We start from the raw sequence: 16,209 nt of genomic DNA on the forward strand, positions 1-16,209 counted from the left end.
ATACTTCGATACAACAATACTTTTATAAATATAATTTTACAAATAGAAAATTAAAAATGAAATTTTAAATAATTATTTGTTTAAGGGGGGGATAAACCCCCTCCAAAAAAAAACTTATTTGCTGAAACATGATAAAATTTATACAGTGGTAGAAGCTAAATCTGAAGGGGCAATTGGATAGCTGTATAATGTGATAACAAAATTCGACTATGAACTGTAGATTGTAAAATTCTGTCATCCTCATATTAAAAACATCAATGAAACACTAGAAATAAACAGAATAAATAGACTCGACAGCCTTTAAAACTTACACAAGTGGTTAAGCATCTAGCCTTGGCAAGAAAAAAGAAGAAGAATCTAATGCTTGGCTCAGTAGCTTCAACAGCAGAAGCTTCAGTGTACATAAGTACAACTGAAAGGACAAGAAGAACAGCAAGAAAATTCTTAAACATCTAAAAATGCATTGTTAGAGATTCTAAACCAAAAGTTTATTAATTTAGATTATTCTCTATGACAGGATTCATTATAAAATCTTCATAAAAGTAACAGAAAGACTGCCTGTCTGTCTGTGTGTGTGTCTATTTGTCTGTCTTTTTGTATTTGTGTCTGTTTGTCTAATCTCTCATAATGTTCCTCCTTTACAGTGTAGCTTTTCAGTTTAGGTACTGGGAAGGTTTATAACTATGTTTCCAAAAAGAAATTGCTCCAAGAGAAAATGACAAACTCTAAATTTTTTTTTACTTCTTACTAAAACTAAAATTAAAAGTGAGGGAGGTACACTTTACTGTCCCCAGCCCCCCTCCCCCCTTAGAGGTGTCTAGGGGCGTAATAATTATTAAAATATTACATTTTATACTAATTGATAATGTTACCTTAAAAATGAAGATCAATCTCAGATTTGAAACTGAATGGTGACTTTTGATGTTTACATTAAACTTTTATACTTAACATATTCATCGATTGATTATGTAACTAATATCTGCACACTTAAGTTTTTTATTTCATTTTATGTATTTGCAAATATATAATATATCTGCAAATAACATACAAAAGTAAGCACTAAAGAAATAAACATAAAACTAAGCTTTTCAAATATTTATTTAACTTACAAATAATAATTAAATTATAATACAATTGCTGTTTAAAATTTTCCATTGTCCAAATATCATTATCAAAATATTCTTTCCATTGTCATAAACCTGGAATATTATCAATATTAGTATAACAAAAAATATTTATATAGATGACAAAGGGGGCCGGGAGGGGGCTGGGCTGTAGGGTTTAACTCCCTCAAACTTTAAAACCCCTAAAAATATCATAGATTACACCATATCAAACCTTTGAAAACTCTCATTTTAACCCCCTCTAAAAAAGCTTTGACGTCCTTGATTGGGTTTATAAACTAGACAAATTTACCTTCGTGGAATTCTCAGCCAAGAATCACTGGTGCTGAAGTAGCTCCAGCCAGCAGTGCCTGGATGGGAAAGAGGAGATTGCAGGGTAGGGTCAAGAAGATAAGGGTACAGCTTGTAGTTGAGGCAAAGCTTACAGCAGACTAAATAATGATTATTAAATAAATATGAACATTATTTTATTACAGTTAATAATAATTCCTAATATAAGAAATAATTTAACAAATAACACATATTTATATTTTTCCTAAACATAAAATAGAAGAAAGTAGTCTTTAAAAACTTACGCAAGTAGCTAAGCATCTTGCTCTGGCAGAAAAGAATAAGAAGAATCTATTGCTTGGCTCAGGAGCATCAACAGCAGCAGCTTCAGTGTACATAAGTACAACTGAGGACAACAAGAGCAGCAAGCAAGTTTTTCAGCATCTAAATAGTTCAAATATAAGTCACTAGATAGCTCTAGTGTTCTTAAGTAAAACTGAGAGGACAAGAATAGCAGCTAAAAGGTTCTTCAACATCTAAATAGTTTAAATATAAAACACTAGGTAGCTCTAGTGTTCTTAAGTAAAACTGATAGGACAAGAAGAGCAAAAAATAGATTCTTCAGAATCTAGATAGTTCAAATAAAAGTCACTAGGTAGCTCTTGTGTGCATAAGTAAAACTGATAGGACAACAAGAACAGCAATGAGCTTCTAAATAGTCCAAAAATTTGACCACTCGATTTCTTTAAGTTTTTATTTATAATTATAAAAATTCTTTTCAATGTAAATAGTTCTAACAATATAGAGAGAATATTAATAAGATATAAATTAAGCAAGTAAGTAGTATACAAAAACGAACATTAAATAAAAAAAAGATAAACAAAGGTTGATATATTCTTACCTTGTGCTAACACTTAATCTAAGTTCTATGACTATTGACTCTTCTGAATTTGCTACCTTTTTATACTCAAGTTGCATATTGATTGATTATGCAACATAAATAGCGCTTGAAATTTTATAATATTCTCTTTTTTTAGTTCTGCAAGAGGATTTATCTTTTTTTTTCTTATTTAGTAGAAAAGAAATATTTTGATAATTTATAATTAAAAATTTCAAAATCTCATTATTCTACAAAATAAATCAAATGACAAAAGATTTACTCTATTGTTATGGATTATAATCCAGCAAACTTTAGATGAGGCACTTTTTTAATGTGTAGAAGTAAAAAAAAATTTTAAAGAAAAAAATAATAAAAAAAGAAAAAAAAATTAAGGTTGTTTGGACATTTTTCTAGCATTAGGTAATACATCAGACTTGTTATTTATAGAGTTTCAACAAAATAATAATATTAGAGAGAAAAATCTAGTTTCATACAATAGAAAAGATTTTGCAGTTAAAATAATTTGTTAAAGTTTTGTTTTAATCAGGAATAAGGTATAACCAACAAGCAAAATAAATCTAAAAAAATATTTGGGGGGCAAATGGAGAGGTCGTCAATTTTACGATGTGTTGCCCCCCAACGACAGCTGAAAAACAAGTATAGGTTTCGTGATTTTCTTCCGAATTAATTTCGTTATTGGTATGAGCTGGTTTTAATTCTAATATTTCAAGAGAAAATAAATTCATATTATAATAACATATTATTCAATTTAATTAACACTAAATCAAGAACGTTCCATGAGGGGTGTGGTGGGTTAATGTTTACCGTCCCCCCAAATAAATTAAAAAGCACTGTGGACACTACCAATTTTTTTTTATAAAATACATTAGATTTTACCCCCTAGATAAAATTCTAACCATGCACTCCAAAGTATTTTGCAAAAGAATTACGGCGCATTTTTTGGCCTCACTCAACCCCCCAAAAATATGTATAATTACTGTAGACACTACCAACTTTTAAAAACTCATTAGATTTTACCCCTAAATAAAATTTTAACCATTCACTTCAAAGAATTTTGACAAAAAAAAATACGGCTCATTTTTTACCCTACTCATCCCCCCAAAAATATGTATAATTACTAACTCTATTTTAATTATGCTACTACTACACAAATAAAAATAAAAAAAAGCTTGGACTTCCTTGTACTAAATATCTTTATGCATTCTGATTGGAAAAGTCAGATTATACCAGAAATTATGGAAAATAGAACTAGAACACCACAAAGATTCCACGAATTATAATGTGTGGAAATTGGGCACTTATGGGTATAAAATTATGTGTTTTTTTCTCAATGAAAAGTCGGTTAAAGGAACCCTGCAAGAAAAACCCCGCTTTAACTGCTGAAAGCCTGCCACGAGTAGACCCAATGCCTAATATTTGAAGCCTCCAGCTTCAATAACAAAAAAGATACAGACATTTCAAAATGATTATTTTAGTACAATGAAAATTTTGAAAGATTTTGATTGCTCATTATGGAAATTTCAATATTAAATTACGTCGTTTGGAAGCAGAATTAAAAGATAATCTTTGTCAGAAACTTAGAATGCCAGTAAAAGCATATAATCATAGCAAGGAAAAATTAAACTAATGTAGGTAATACAGATGCTCAGCTGTGATTGGTTGTTCAGCGGACTTAGCGACGACTCAGACTTCTGATTGGCTGGAAATCCTAAAGGCTGGCATTCTCACGCTACAGTGCTCTCAATACAACGCAAATTTTTTCAATGATTTTGACTATAAAGAAGAGTGTTTTTATTGTAAAAATGTTATCAGTTGTTGGCATCTTAAGTTTCTGCCAAAAATAAGCTTGTAATTTTCTTTCTAGGAGACGTATTTTAATAATTTTAGCAATGAAAAACTTTTAAAATTTTCATTGTATTAAAAATATGATTTTGAAATGTCTATAGCTTTTTTGTTTTTGAAGCTGGAGGCTTCAATTTTTGGGTATTGGGTCTACTTGTGTCAGTCTTTCAGCAGTTAAAGCGGTATATCTCTTGCATGGTTCCTTTAATAAAATCCTTCACTCTATGAAGAATAAATTCATTTTTTTATTTCATGTTGCTATTTGAATTATATGAAAGTATTAAACTTCTATTCATAAAAATTTAAATTTATAAAATAGTAAATCAAAGAAAACTTAGTTTAAAATAATTTGATATTAAACAAAAATTTAACATTTAACTAAATATTTTAACCCTTTCAGTATGATAATTTAAAACAAAAAAATACTAAGATCCTGAAATATCTTAAAGAGAGAGAGAGACAAAACTATAAATACGGTTTTAAATAAAAATAATGAAATTTTAAAAAAAGACAGAAGGAAAGGGAAGTGAGAGAAAGGGACATTAAATCTTTAGAAATGATGTGTAGTAACTTTTTTTTGTAGTTCGGTTGATATTCAGGGATTGGACAATGAAAGAAAAAGATTGATATTCAGGGATAGGACAATGGAAGAAAAAGTTTAATATTCAGGGATAGGCCAATGGAAGAAAAATAATAATATTTAATCTAGCCAATAGCGGGATAATTTTAGAACGCCGCCTCTAGTTTAAACATATTGACTGATTAGTTTCAATAGATTCAAAATTTCGCTTACATTAATATTTGGGACACTACTCCTCAACTTTTCCAAGGTTTTGAATACATATTTGAAAAAGTAGAATCAATTATTAATATTCTTAGCTCTAAATTATATTCTTTAAAACAACCAAGGTAGACACATATTTAATTTTTTTATTAATTTTCTTTTGTTTTGCAACAGTAAGATCTTACTACCAATGGGTAAGGTAGTTCTTACTCATAACAGTTAAATCGACCCAATAAATAAAAGAAACTTAGCTGTATTAAAAATTATGTCAGTTATTTTATTTTATTTTTAACTCTGCAGTATAATTCTACAGGTGCCAGAGTATATTTTGATACGCCTTTTAAAAATGGTCCATTAAATCTATCTTTATAGAGGTGTTAATAGTTATCATGATCCAATTCCTGGTACGTAGGTACAAAGGCTTTAAGAGTAGATTTACAACCTATAAAAAAAGTTCTTATATAATTAATACAATCATCTTACTATCAACTTTATTCAAATCAAATAATTAAGAACAAATTTCGACAAAGTGGTTTATTTAATATTAATTTCTTAAAAATGAAAGGAAGAGTTTTATTTTATTAAGAGGATCAATATATATTGACAGTAGTCATAATTAAAATCTCATGGTCAGTAATGATCATTAAAAGTCAAAATGATAAAAATATTTCATGTCAACATGTTGATAACAGGTTTAGTTGGGAGTCATCATTCAGCGTCCGGCCAGGAGTGCATTAACAGGGAAGAGGATGTTGCAGGGCAGGGTAGAGAAGATCAGGGTGCAGCTGGTGGTGGAGGCGAAGGCAACAGCAGACTAGAAAAGAATAATTACTCCTTTGAGAAACTTAACAGATATTTAGCATCTAATTCCAAAGTCATCTTAAATATTTTATATAGTTTCTTAGAAAAACGCATAATTTGCACTGCCACAAACAACGACGACATTATAAAAAGTATTAGTTTTAAATAATTTTAATTTGTTGGCCAAGTTGAAATTTCTGCAGAATATAGCATATTCATCTCAACAAAGTCAATCAATTTGTTGGTTTAATTTAGATTCATAACTGTTTTCATGCGAAAAAAGGATTGTTGCTTTACTTAATAGAATTGAAAAATTAACAAACAAAAAAATACATACACAAGTAGTGAAGCATCTAGCCTTGGCAAGAGCAAAGAAGAAGAATCTATTGCTTGGCTCAGGAGCATCAACCGCAGCTGCTTCAGTGTACAAAAGAACAACTGAGAGGACAACAAGAGCAACAAGCAAGTTCTTCAACATCTAAATAGTTCAAATATTAGTCACTGGTAATTACAAATCAGTAAATAATTGCACTATTAGATGGTTAAGTACAACTATGAAAGTGGAGAGACAAAAGGATTCTAAATTATTTAATTACTAATTACTTGGTGATTCTTGTGACCTTGACAAAAAAATCAAAGCATTTTTTTTATGTTTTATATACAAGAGTTGATGAGAGAAATATAATTTCAATTTCAAAAAGTATTTATATTAATTCATTAAAACCTGAAGTTAAATCCCTTCAGATAAATAGGTTTTTACTGAAATACTGCCAATTACACATAAAACTTATTGTACCAAATATAAATTTTTTATAGTTAAATTGATTTGAAAAGTTTTCATCTAAAATAATTTTAGTTTATGCTTGTAGATAAATTTTTAATTCTTACCATGACTGTCTTGAATATTCTAAACTGAATGATGCCCTAACTCTCTTTTTGCAAACTTATATACACATCTCAACAATTTTTTGTTAATATCTTTATGTAAACATATGTATAAATGTATAAATGAGATATCATGTACTTTTTGTCGGCCACTTTGCCAGAGATAATTTTTTTTTACAATATGAAATAGAATTAGGGTGATATAAATTTGTCCTTGAATTTTCATTTTTTTTAAAGTCTAAAGAGTCATATAGATATGAACTATATTGAGTAATGATAAAATACAGAACAAGGGATGTTAAATGCCCAGAGATTAAAAAAATAATCTCAATTAAAATGAAAAAAAAAATTATTATGTGGTGGGCAAAAATAAAATAAATAAATTTAAGAAGCAAAATCAAATAAATTAACTTTGATTTTCTGAGACTGTGAAAAAGCGATTGATTAGAGTTAATTTCCAGTTATTTCATAAATCTATTAACCATAATACATAAAAATAACTAAACATTTTGATCTTGCTAACCACAGAACTTTTTCAGGTCAACATAAACATAAACATAAAAAATATTTATTCAGTTCTATTTCTTACTGAAGACTGATTTAGTTTTTGGTTGAGATTTTACTTATTTTCAAGAGAGGTATAGTTCCTAGTAGAAAATTCTAATAGCCTTGTTTACTTAATTGATTTGAAGGAAATAAAAGATGTAAAGTTCTTCTGTAATTCAAACAATAAGAGAAACATAATTCATGAATAGTGAAGCATGAAAATAATACAAAAATATCAAGAGCAGCCAAAAGAGATACAATAAGTTACAAGTAAGATATAAGATAATTAGCTTATAAATCTTTATATAAAATCAAATAATTATTAGTCATACAGATGGTATTAACTCTCAGTACCCCTCTAAGTAATAAGATTGGAATGAAAATGATCTCCTTGCAAACTATTTTGCTAATGGTTCTATATAGTTTTGAAAGTATAATTATCATCTTGGTTCTATTTATGGTATAGAAGCTAAGTTATTAAGTGTCATTAGAGTTATATGCTGTAGAAATAATACTGTTCAATCAAAGATATTTCATTACTGTGACTAGTTTATTATCAAATTAATAATCTTTTGTCAACAGAATTTCTCAACTGTATTGAAATAACATATATGATTTTGTATTTTGTATTTTAAGACTATCAATTAGAGTTGTTTACTATTTATATTTACAAAAAGACTTTTTATTTGAAAAGTTTTATTGATTGAAAAAAAGTTAAACATTTTAAAAATAAGTTTAAACATTTGAATTATACAGATATAATAAATGGAGTCCAGAGGGCATTCTAGTCATTCTTTTCATCAGGGTATGGATGGTGTTCTAAAAACAAAAAAAAATATTGAGTTTTTAGATTGTAAAGTTACTAAGACTGGGAAAATCTCATCTTTCAGCGATGCCTCTAGATTTGCTATATCCAAAGAAGATTGAAACAGTATTGTGAGTGGCCTATGCTAAGGGAAGAAGAGATAACCAGGATGGGGATGATGAATATTACTAAGAATTAAATTTAAAGTTAGTCTTTCTGACAAACTATCACAAACCACTGCTTTCTACTTTTTTTTTGAGAAAGTAAATTGAACATTGAATGTAACATGTTTTTTTTTGATAATTTTATTAAACCTACCATCATTGCTAGACTAGATGATGCCTACCTGTATTAACCAGCAAATGGGAAGAGAACATTGCAAGGAAGAGTTGAGAAGATAAGAGTACAGCTAGTGGTGGATGCAAAGCTAACAGCAGCCTAAATTATTTCATTAAAAAAGCTTCTTTGTTATTTCTATTACTAAAGCTAGAAACCTGGCTGTCCTTGTGGATGTTTAGCCTTTTTTTGGTAAGGTGACTTATAGAATGTTATATTAGGTCTTGCCAGGTTTTAGGAAAAGTATAATTTTTTTAGTCAATTTTCAATATAATAGATATAACTCAGCAAGCTAATTAAAAATCTTTTTCATTCTAGAAGAAAGTTTGGGCTTACCATCTTTGCTGGGAGAAGGCCCTAAACTCATAATTACATTAGATTATTGAATTAATTATACTTACACAAGTGTTGTAGCATCTGGCCTTGGCAATGGCAAAGAAGAAAAATCTGTTGCTTGTTTCAGCAACACCTTCAAGAGAAGCAGCTTCTGTGCACATAAGTACAACTGAGAGAACAACAAGTACAGCAATCAGATTCTTCAGCATCTAAATAGTTCAAATTTTAGTCACTTGGTAGCTCTAGTGTTCATAAAGACGGAACAACAAGAAGAGCAGCTCTTCATAATGTATATTATGAAATAATTTAAAATTTAGCCTCTAATAGACTCTGGTGGTTTATAGTAAAACTATGATTAGAATAGTTACAAAAAGTACCTAGAATACATTTTAATATAATTGGTTTTATTTTATAATACAGAGGGAAGGAATGGACATGGGACCCATCGTTTTATAAAAATGTTTTCTTTTTGGTTAGCTCAATAACTTTGGTTACTTTTGTTATATTGTGATGGGTTAGTTCTAAACTAGCTGTGTCCAAACTTTTCAACCCATAATTTAATCTACAGTAGGCGTATTTTTTGTAATTTAGGATGTATAAATATTTTTATACTAATTAGATGCAAAGGAAAATGTTTTACCTTGTGTTATTAATGTATCTTCTCTTAATAGAATGACAAATTTTCAGTTATCAATCATTCTTTTTATAGTAATATCCATTACAAAGGCAAATATTTGCTTTTTTTATTAATATAAGGAGGAAAGGATAAATAGAAAGTAATGGGGAGGGTTAATGTAGATTATATTGTTACTAAAACTAGATCATCAATATTCATAATTAGCAACTACAAAAATTTAAAGATAAGTTCGGTGGTTTCGAAAACCTTTTCTTTTGATATTTCTAAAAAAAATCGATGCTTATTTAATTTTAGGTTAGGTGAAGCTATGACAAGGAAAGCCCACAGGGTTGGCTCCCCTCAGTAAAGTTTAACCACTACTAAGGAAATACAAACGTTGTTTCAAATCTTAACAATCAAAGGGTTGTTAAAAGTAATTCGAACCCTGGTATCATGACAATTAGAGAATTGGGAGGATTATCATCCCCTTGTTTAACGATCCTCATGAACTGTAGCGCAAGCCCCTAGAATGAGGATTATACATTGTTTATAAATATCAAAAAAAGACAAATAGTGAATTTTAGACTAGAGTAGATGTGCAGAATTCTAAAAAAAAAATTGTAGAAAATTCATAGGCATCTAAAAATATCGTATATCAAACGAATATATCTCAGTTTTTTATATTTAAAAATTGAGTTATAGAGTAACTTTGCTACCAAAAAGTGCTTAACTTTACACACTAAAAAAAAATATGTTGGGCTTTCTCTCATAGTGCGTAGCGAACATGGAACCCCCTCATTACAATTAAAATAAATTGGAAATAAGAGCAGGTAGTTTTTTTTACATAACCCAAACCCCTGTTGAAGACCTAACCCTCTTGGGCTTAAACCTTGGTGCCCTTAAACTGCGGGGCTACCCTGTTCCCACTTTAACCTTACCTAAACTAACCTAAGGTAAACACATTTACAACCTCGAGCTTCATTTTTTTTTAAATAAGAGGGTATCTCTGCTGCTCGACAAAGCACTTTGAGAGAAACTGCTTAATTTGTTCCTAACAAGATTCATAAATTTATAGGCATTCAGTATTAGACCCGATCTCAATTATAATTTATGACTAACAATTACTCGCTATTTTGTGAAATATTTACAATTATTTCCTCAGCATTTTATTTAATATCTGTAAACCTTTCCCTGAATCTCGTTTAACCCTTTACAGTCGGGCCCCTAGCCGCACCTTAATCGGTCGGGGGGGGGGGGGGGGCGTTCAACGCCCCCCCTTATTATCTCAGTTCCTATTAGAGCTAGAGGGCAAAATTTTTTTGTGCAAGTCCCCTGTTTAATAATGAATTTCCGATCTTTTATAGGTCTAAGTCAATTTTCGCTTCCTTCACCCTTTTATTTAACAACCTTTGTTTTTAGGTCTTTTTTTACTTAAAAATTTCAAACGGCTGTATTTTTCTTATTTTTGAAGCTAGAAGAAAATTTTTTTTCCAGAAAATGTTTATCTTTATGTAAATTTTACATTAGAAATGTCAAAATATAAATTTCAGCGGCCGCAGCTGTACTTGGCAGCTGCCAGCCGCCGCAGTCGGCGGTCGGCGGGAAAACGGCGGCGGATCTTCATGAAATTTTAATACGTTATGTAGACATGTAAGAAAAGCTTAAGTTTAAAATTTGAAGTCTCTAGATCAAAAATTGCGGCCACAGGAGCCTTTTAAAGATTTCTGGAGACCTGGAGGATCAGGACCTGCAGGATCATACCTGGAACCTGAAAGTGACTTAAACACCTGTATTTTATATAAGGATGTACTACTAGAGGATTTTTTAGTAATTTGGTATGATAAAATGCTTTGTTTTAGTCAAAAAAATATTTTTGCTCTTTACCTGGATGACCCTGCCAGGTTTGCTGGCATCCTGTGCCCGCCAGGATGGAGATATTCAAAAAATTCCAACTCTCAGTTATGTGTCATACCCATACTTAAAAAGTCAAGCAGTTTGGGCTCTTTATCTTTCACACACAGAAAATGAGATAGAAAAAACCGGAGGGGGGGGGGCGTTCAACGCCCCCCCCCCCCCCGACCGTTAAGGGTTAAATAAAAATGCCCTTTGGCTGGCGCCAGATGCGCTAAATCTTTTACCTTTCTGTTTTTTAAAGTCCTGTAGTCAAATTATTATTAGCGCCGAGAAAAAAGTAAAACTTGAGGGCATTCTGTAAAATACCAAGCTAGGAAGCCTTTTCTGCTTATCTTAGGCACCCCAAAACTTTTTAACTTTGAACTTTTACCCCCTCCCCCCCCCCCCTAAAAAACAACAAAAAAGCTTGGACGTCCTTGTCCCCCCCCATCCCAAATGCAAAAGCTTGGACGCCCTTTTATTAGATTCCCCTACTTCAATTTTATTTTTAAATGTATTTTGATATTTGTCTTGAAACAATTCTAATTCTAGTGATTTTTAAACAATCTAAACTCTTTTAACTAAAATAATCATTTATTGTATCGTATTGGTATTGATTTCATGATTATTTATATTATTATTCGTTGAAAATTGTCTATGATAAGATTCGATACATGATTTTTTATCATAGCTAATAACCGGTTATATTCCAGCGGATATTAATCGGTTGGAAGCCATACTGGAATAATGAATTATATATATAAGATGCATTATATCTTTTATATTCAAATGATATATTCTATTTATTTCTCTCTATAAAAACTGCATTTATTATTTCTTTATATGATTCATAAAAACAACATTGAAAAAAATATGACCACATCAATAAAAGCGAAGCTTAAAATCTAATCAACAAACATTGCGTTTATTGTTTTATATTAAACTTAGGAATAATCATTGAAAAAATCTAGAAAAATTGAGGTATTACGTAGGGTAGAATTGCTTCGCTTATTAAAATTGTACCCACCTCTTGCAGAAATCATTATATAAAATTTCAATTTGATTGGACAATTACTAATTTAATGACGAGAGCTATACGTCACGGACAGACCGTCCGTAATTGTAGACAATCTTCGCTTTCAAATATATAAAATTGATCATTTTCTTTAACATTTAAGATATATAAAATAAATATAAATACTTTATTTTCTTGTTTATTTATTAAACAAATGTTCAATTGTTTATTTGAAGAAAAAATCCTTTGAAAATATCATCTGTTTATCCCAAATTTACGTCAATTTTTACTTTTCTTAAGAAAATGAAAAGAAAAAGTGTACATATGATAAACGTTGTATTGACTCAAATGAGTAGCGTAGATAATCTATAATTTGGATTTATCAGTAGGTTTGTCCATTTGATGGAGTTACATACGTACTTAACGGCATTTTCTTATTCAAATGCAGATTTGAACTACTTTAGTTATATCCAAGGAAATTGTTAAAACTGAATGTCAGTTGTTTCGATAATATGTCAGTCTTTGCTACCTTTATTCAACGTCATGTTTTGATAACATAGACGTCCAAGGGGGGGGGTGGGAGGGGTGGTTAACCCCCCCCCCCCCCAATGAATTTTGGATTTTCAATTTTTACCCCCCCCCCCCCAAATAAAAAAAATGAAATAAAGATTACCCCCCTCCAAAATGAGCTTTGGGGTGCTGTAGGCACCCCCAAAATTTTTATTTTCAAAATTTTACCCCCCCCCCCCCAAATAAAAAAGCTTGGACGCCCCTGTTTGATAATCATATGTAGCGATTGTGAATATTTCATTATGTTTTATAGTTAACTAACTCTAGTCTTCACATTTTCTTTTGACTAGAATTACTATATTGCAACTACTACTAAATTATTGCAACGCTGTTTATAGACATTAGTGTCCTTGCTCTCAATCGTTTGAAAATTCTACGTAAATTATTTGTAGGGTAGATACTCTTTATAACCAAGCTGTTTGTCATAATTACTTATAGAGATGCGTAAATATTTGTGGTACCCTCCCTAAAAATACATATATATAAACCTTTCCAGTCATATGAGAAGCTACATTGTAAAAGAGAACCATATCGGTTCAACGGTTAACGAGATCATTAAATAAAGACAGACATCATGTTAAATTTATCAAAGGATTGATTGTTGTAATAAAACCTATCTATAATACAAAGTAGAATGATGTCTATCCGTCCGTCTGTCTGTCTCTCCGTCTGTTTGTCCGTCCCTTAAGATCTCGGTAACCATTGAACCGAACGGATTCTACTCTTCAGAGAATATACCTACTGGTCCTGTGGTGGTTTTAGGCTTTTTTCTTGGGGGACGGGACACCCCCAACCCCCCAAAAAACAAAAAATCCCCCCCATTTGTTTTTGCTGAAGATTTCCTTGGTCCAAAAATTTCGCCAAAAATTTTTTTGATCACCTCTTGAGGCATAGCCCCTAGAGGCTAGGGGCGAAGCCGCTAGTAGCTTCATATAGGACCAGGGAAAGTTTATGGAGGAGGGTATCTAAACTCTAAATTACCCCACCTCCCAAAACAACGAAAAAAAACATTCCTAAATAAAAAACTAAAAGTAAATAGTTAACTTTCCTCACCCCACTTTCCATTATTGTCCCTAGAGACATCTAGGAAAGTAGCTACTAGTGTAACAAGTCGGAATAAAATTTGCATTGTAAGTAAATTTAATCTATAAAGTCCTCTCCCTCCATTCAACCAAAACAATGTTGCAAGCTTAAATTAATATTTCTAGAGAAATAAATAAAAATATGATTTTATCTATAAAAATAATCAATTAAATATGAACGAGGAAGATAGAAATTTATAAATATTGTTTGAAATCCGAATATTTTTTTGTTTGTTTCCAATTCAATTACTTATTAAAAAGTTATTTTTTTTTTCTTAGTTCAGTTTAACCAAACATTATCAGAAATAGGATAATGAACAATAATATAATTTATATATTTAGCAGTGAGCAGTATCAAAGTTTGGAGGATAATTCTTTGTACAAACCAATCAAGATTAAATAATACAAATGTCGTCATTATTTCAAATGCTGAGATCTTTAATGTTAATGTAATTTGATTAAATCAAATCATTTAATTTCCTTAATACGTAATTTTTAGCTTTTAAGTGTATTAAAACTCAAAATTTTTTATTTCTCTTGTATAAAGTAGCAAGCTTTTTTTGTCTGTAGCAAAGGATCTCGCTAACATCTGAACTGATATTTTGGGGGAGGGTTCCTCCACCTTACTAGGATGGATTTTTACTCTTTCTTTTTTAAAACTTAAATTGAAAATATGGGGTTGTCAGAAGTCTTCTTCCCACTCCCATCTCAAGTGTTACTAGAGTCCTCTAGGGGTGTAGCCGCTAGTAATCCTATTATATAAAGTAGTAAGCGTTTTTGTCTGTCCCGAAGGACCTTAATAACTGCTGAACCGATATTGTTCTCCTTTACAGTGAAGCTTCTTATAGGTCCTGGGAAGGTTTTAAACTATTTTTGGAGAGGGTGTCTTCACCCCCCTCCCCCCCCCAAAAAAAAAAGTTTTTACTCTTTTGAAACTCAAATTTAAAATGGGATGAGGTCGACTTTTCCCCCTCCTACCTTAAGTGCCCCTAGAGGCTTTTAACTATCTATTTTAGATAAGCTTCACACATGTCCCAGGATAATCTTAGGCTCTTTAGTTTTCTTTTTTGAGTCTTGGGATGGTTTTGAGTTTTTTCTAGCTTCGAATATATAGCCCCTATATGCTAGGGGCGCAGCTGCTAGTATTATAATATGATAAGTAAATTTCTAAGAAGAATATTTTTGATAACAAAAACTATTTACATAACTAAACAAAGTAAAATAAATTTTCACCTGTGGCATGTAAATAATATCAAATAAAAAGTTATTAAAAGATACATTATTCATCAGATACTTACAAACCTTCCTAACAACATGAACATTTTCCTTACTCTCTTGGCCCTGTCCGCACCTGCTCTGGCCTGGGACGGGGGAGAGGGAGAAGATGGTGTGTGCCTGGATTCCATGACAACTGGGGCCATCTGCATGTATGGATCAACCCTGGAGGCCAAGTTTCCTGCAGCTATGGTTGCCTGCATGAATGATGAACCCACTATTATGGGCAGACAGGGTAAGGGCAAGGGAAAGGGTAAGGGTAAAGGAAAAGGTAAGGGTAAGGGTAAGGGTAAGGGCAAGGGCAAGGGCAAGGGCAAAGGAAAGGGTAAGGGCAAGAACAATGACTGTCCCACATTTGACGAACTTATTTCATCAGCTGAAGAAGAATACACTGTTGAGGCTTGTGTACTTGTCAGCCTCGGCTGGGCTGATGAGGAGGGCAATGTTCTTCAGGACACCATTGATGCTGACCTCGCCACTCTGAGCCCAACACTTCAAGCTGGCCTCAATGAGACAGTTATCGACTTGTGTGTTGATAACATGGTTGCTGGTATGGAGGAAGAGCTGGGAGAGTGTGCTGATAACTTCTCTGATGACGAAACAACTATCCTCGAGGAGGTCGCCGTCAAGATTGCAAGCTTTGAGTGCTTCATGGAGAACTTTCATGATTCCTGCAAGAACTTCATCAATACTGATGTGATGTCCTACCTTCTGCAGAACCTGTCCACTATCCTGTCAACAATCCCAACTAATGTCCCAGCCCTTGGAAAGTAACTTCCTTGTCAACTTCTTTCAATTGTAAATTGTAATAATATGCATGTTTAATGTTTATTTGTTGAGACTAACATTTTCTAATAAATTACAAATGAAGCATTTTTTTTGTGTTTTTCATAAATAAATATTCCTTCTTTATTGTTCTACTAGCAGCTGCGCTTCAAGCATCTAGGAGCTCTGTATTTAAAGGAGTAAGGAAATTAGTAAAATAGCCTAAAACCTAACTTAGATATGAAAATAGCCTTAAACTATCCAGGAACCTATAAGAAGCTTCCATAAAACAAAGAACTCAATAGGTACAGTAGTTATCGAAATCATAAGCTACAGACAAAAAAGCTTACTACCCTATATAAT

At 31.4% G+C, this 16,209-nt stretch overlaps 3 long non-coding RNA genes across 3 annotated transcripts; all 3 read right to left on the bottom strand.

Moving 5' to 3' along the window:
• Window positions 1-1,080: 1,080 nt before the first annotated feature.
• LOC145319435 (uncharacterized) lies at window positions 1,081-2,367 on the bottom strand. Its single transcript, XR_013879844.1, has 4 exons — window positions 2,296-2,367; window positions 1,700-1,838; window positions 1,417-1,555; window positions 1,081-1,199 (listed from the first exon to the last, which is right to left on the bottom strand). It is a non-coding gene; the product is annotated as an uncharacterized LOC145319435 (long non-coding RNA).
• Window positions 2,368-5,398: 3,031 nt separating this feature from the next.
• On the bottom strand, window positions 5,399-6,704 carry LOC145319436 (uncharacterized). Its single transcript, XR_013879845.1, has 3 exons — window positions 6,611-6,704; window positions 6,060-6,200; window positions 5,399-5,735 (listed from the first exon to the last, which is right to left on the bottom strand). It is a non-coding gene; the product is annotated as an uncharacterized LOC145319436 (long non-coding RNA).
• Window positions 6,705-7,832: 1,128 nt separating this feature from the next.
• Window positions 7,833-9,310, bottom strand: LOC145319437 (uncharacterized). The gene is made up of 4 exons (XR_013879846.1): window positions 9,271-9,310; window positions 8,696-8,839; window positions 8,305-8,396; window positions 7,833-7,972 (listed from the first exon to the last, which is right to left on the bottom strand). It is a non-coding gene; the product is annotated as an uncharacterized LOC145319437 (long non-coding RNA).
• Window positions 9,311-16,209: the final 6,899 nt, after the last annotated feature.

Source organism: Acartia tonsa, chromosome 5, assembly GCF_053477335.1.
Source record: "Acartia tonsa isolate MP-2025a chromosome 5, ASM5347733v1, whole genome shotgun sequence".
In the NCBI taxonomy this organism is placed as follows: Eukaryota; Metazoa; Arthropoda; class Copepoda; order Calanoida; family Acartiidae; genus Acartia; species Acartia tonsa.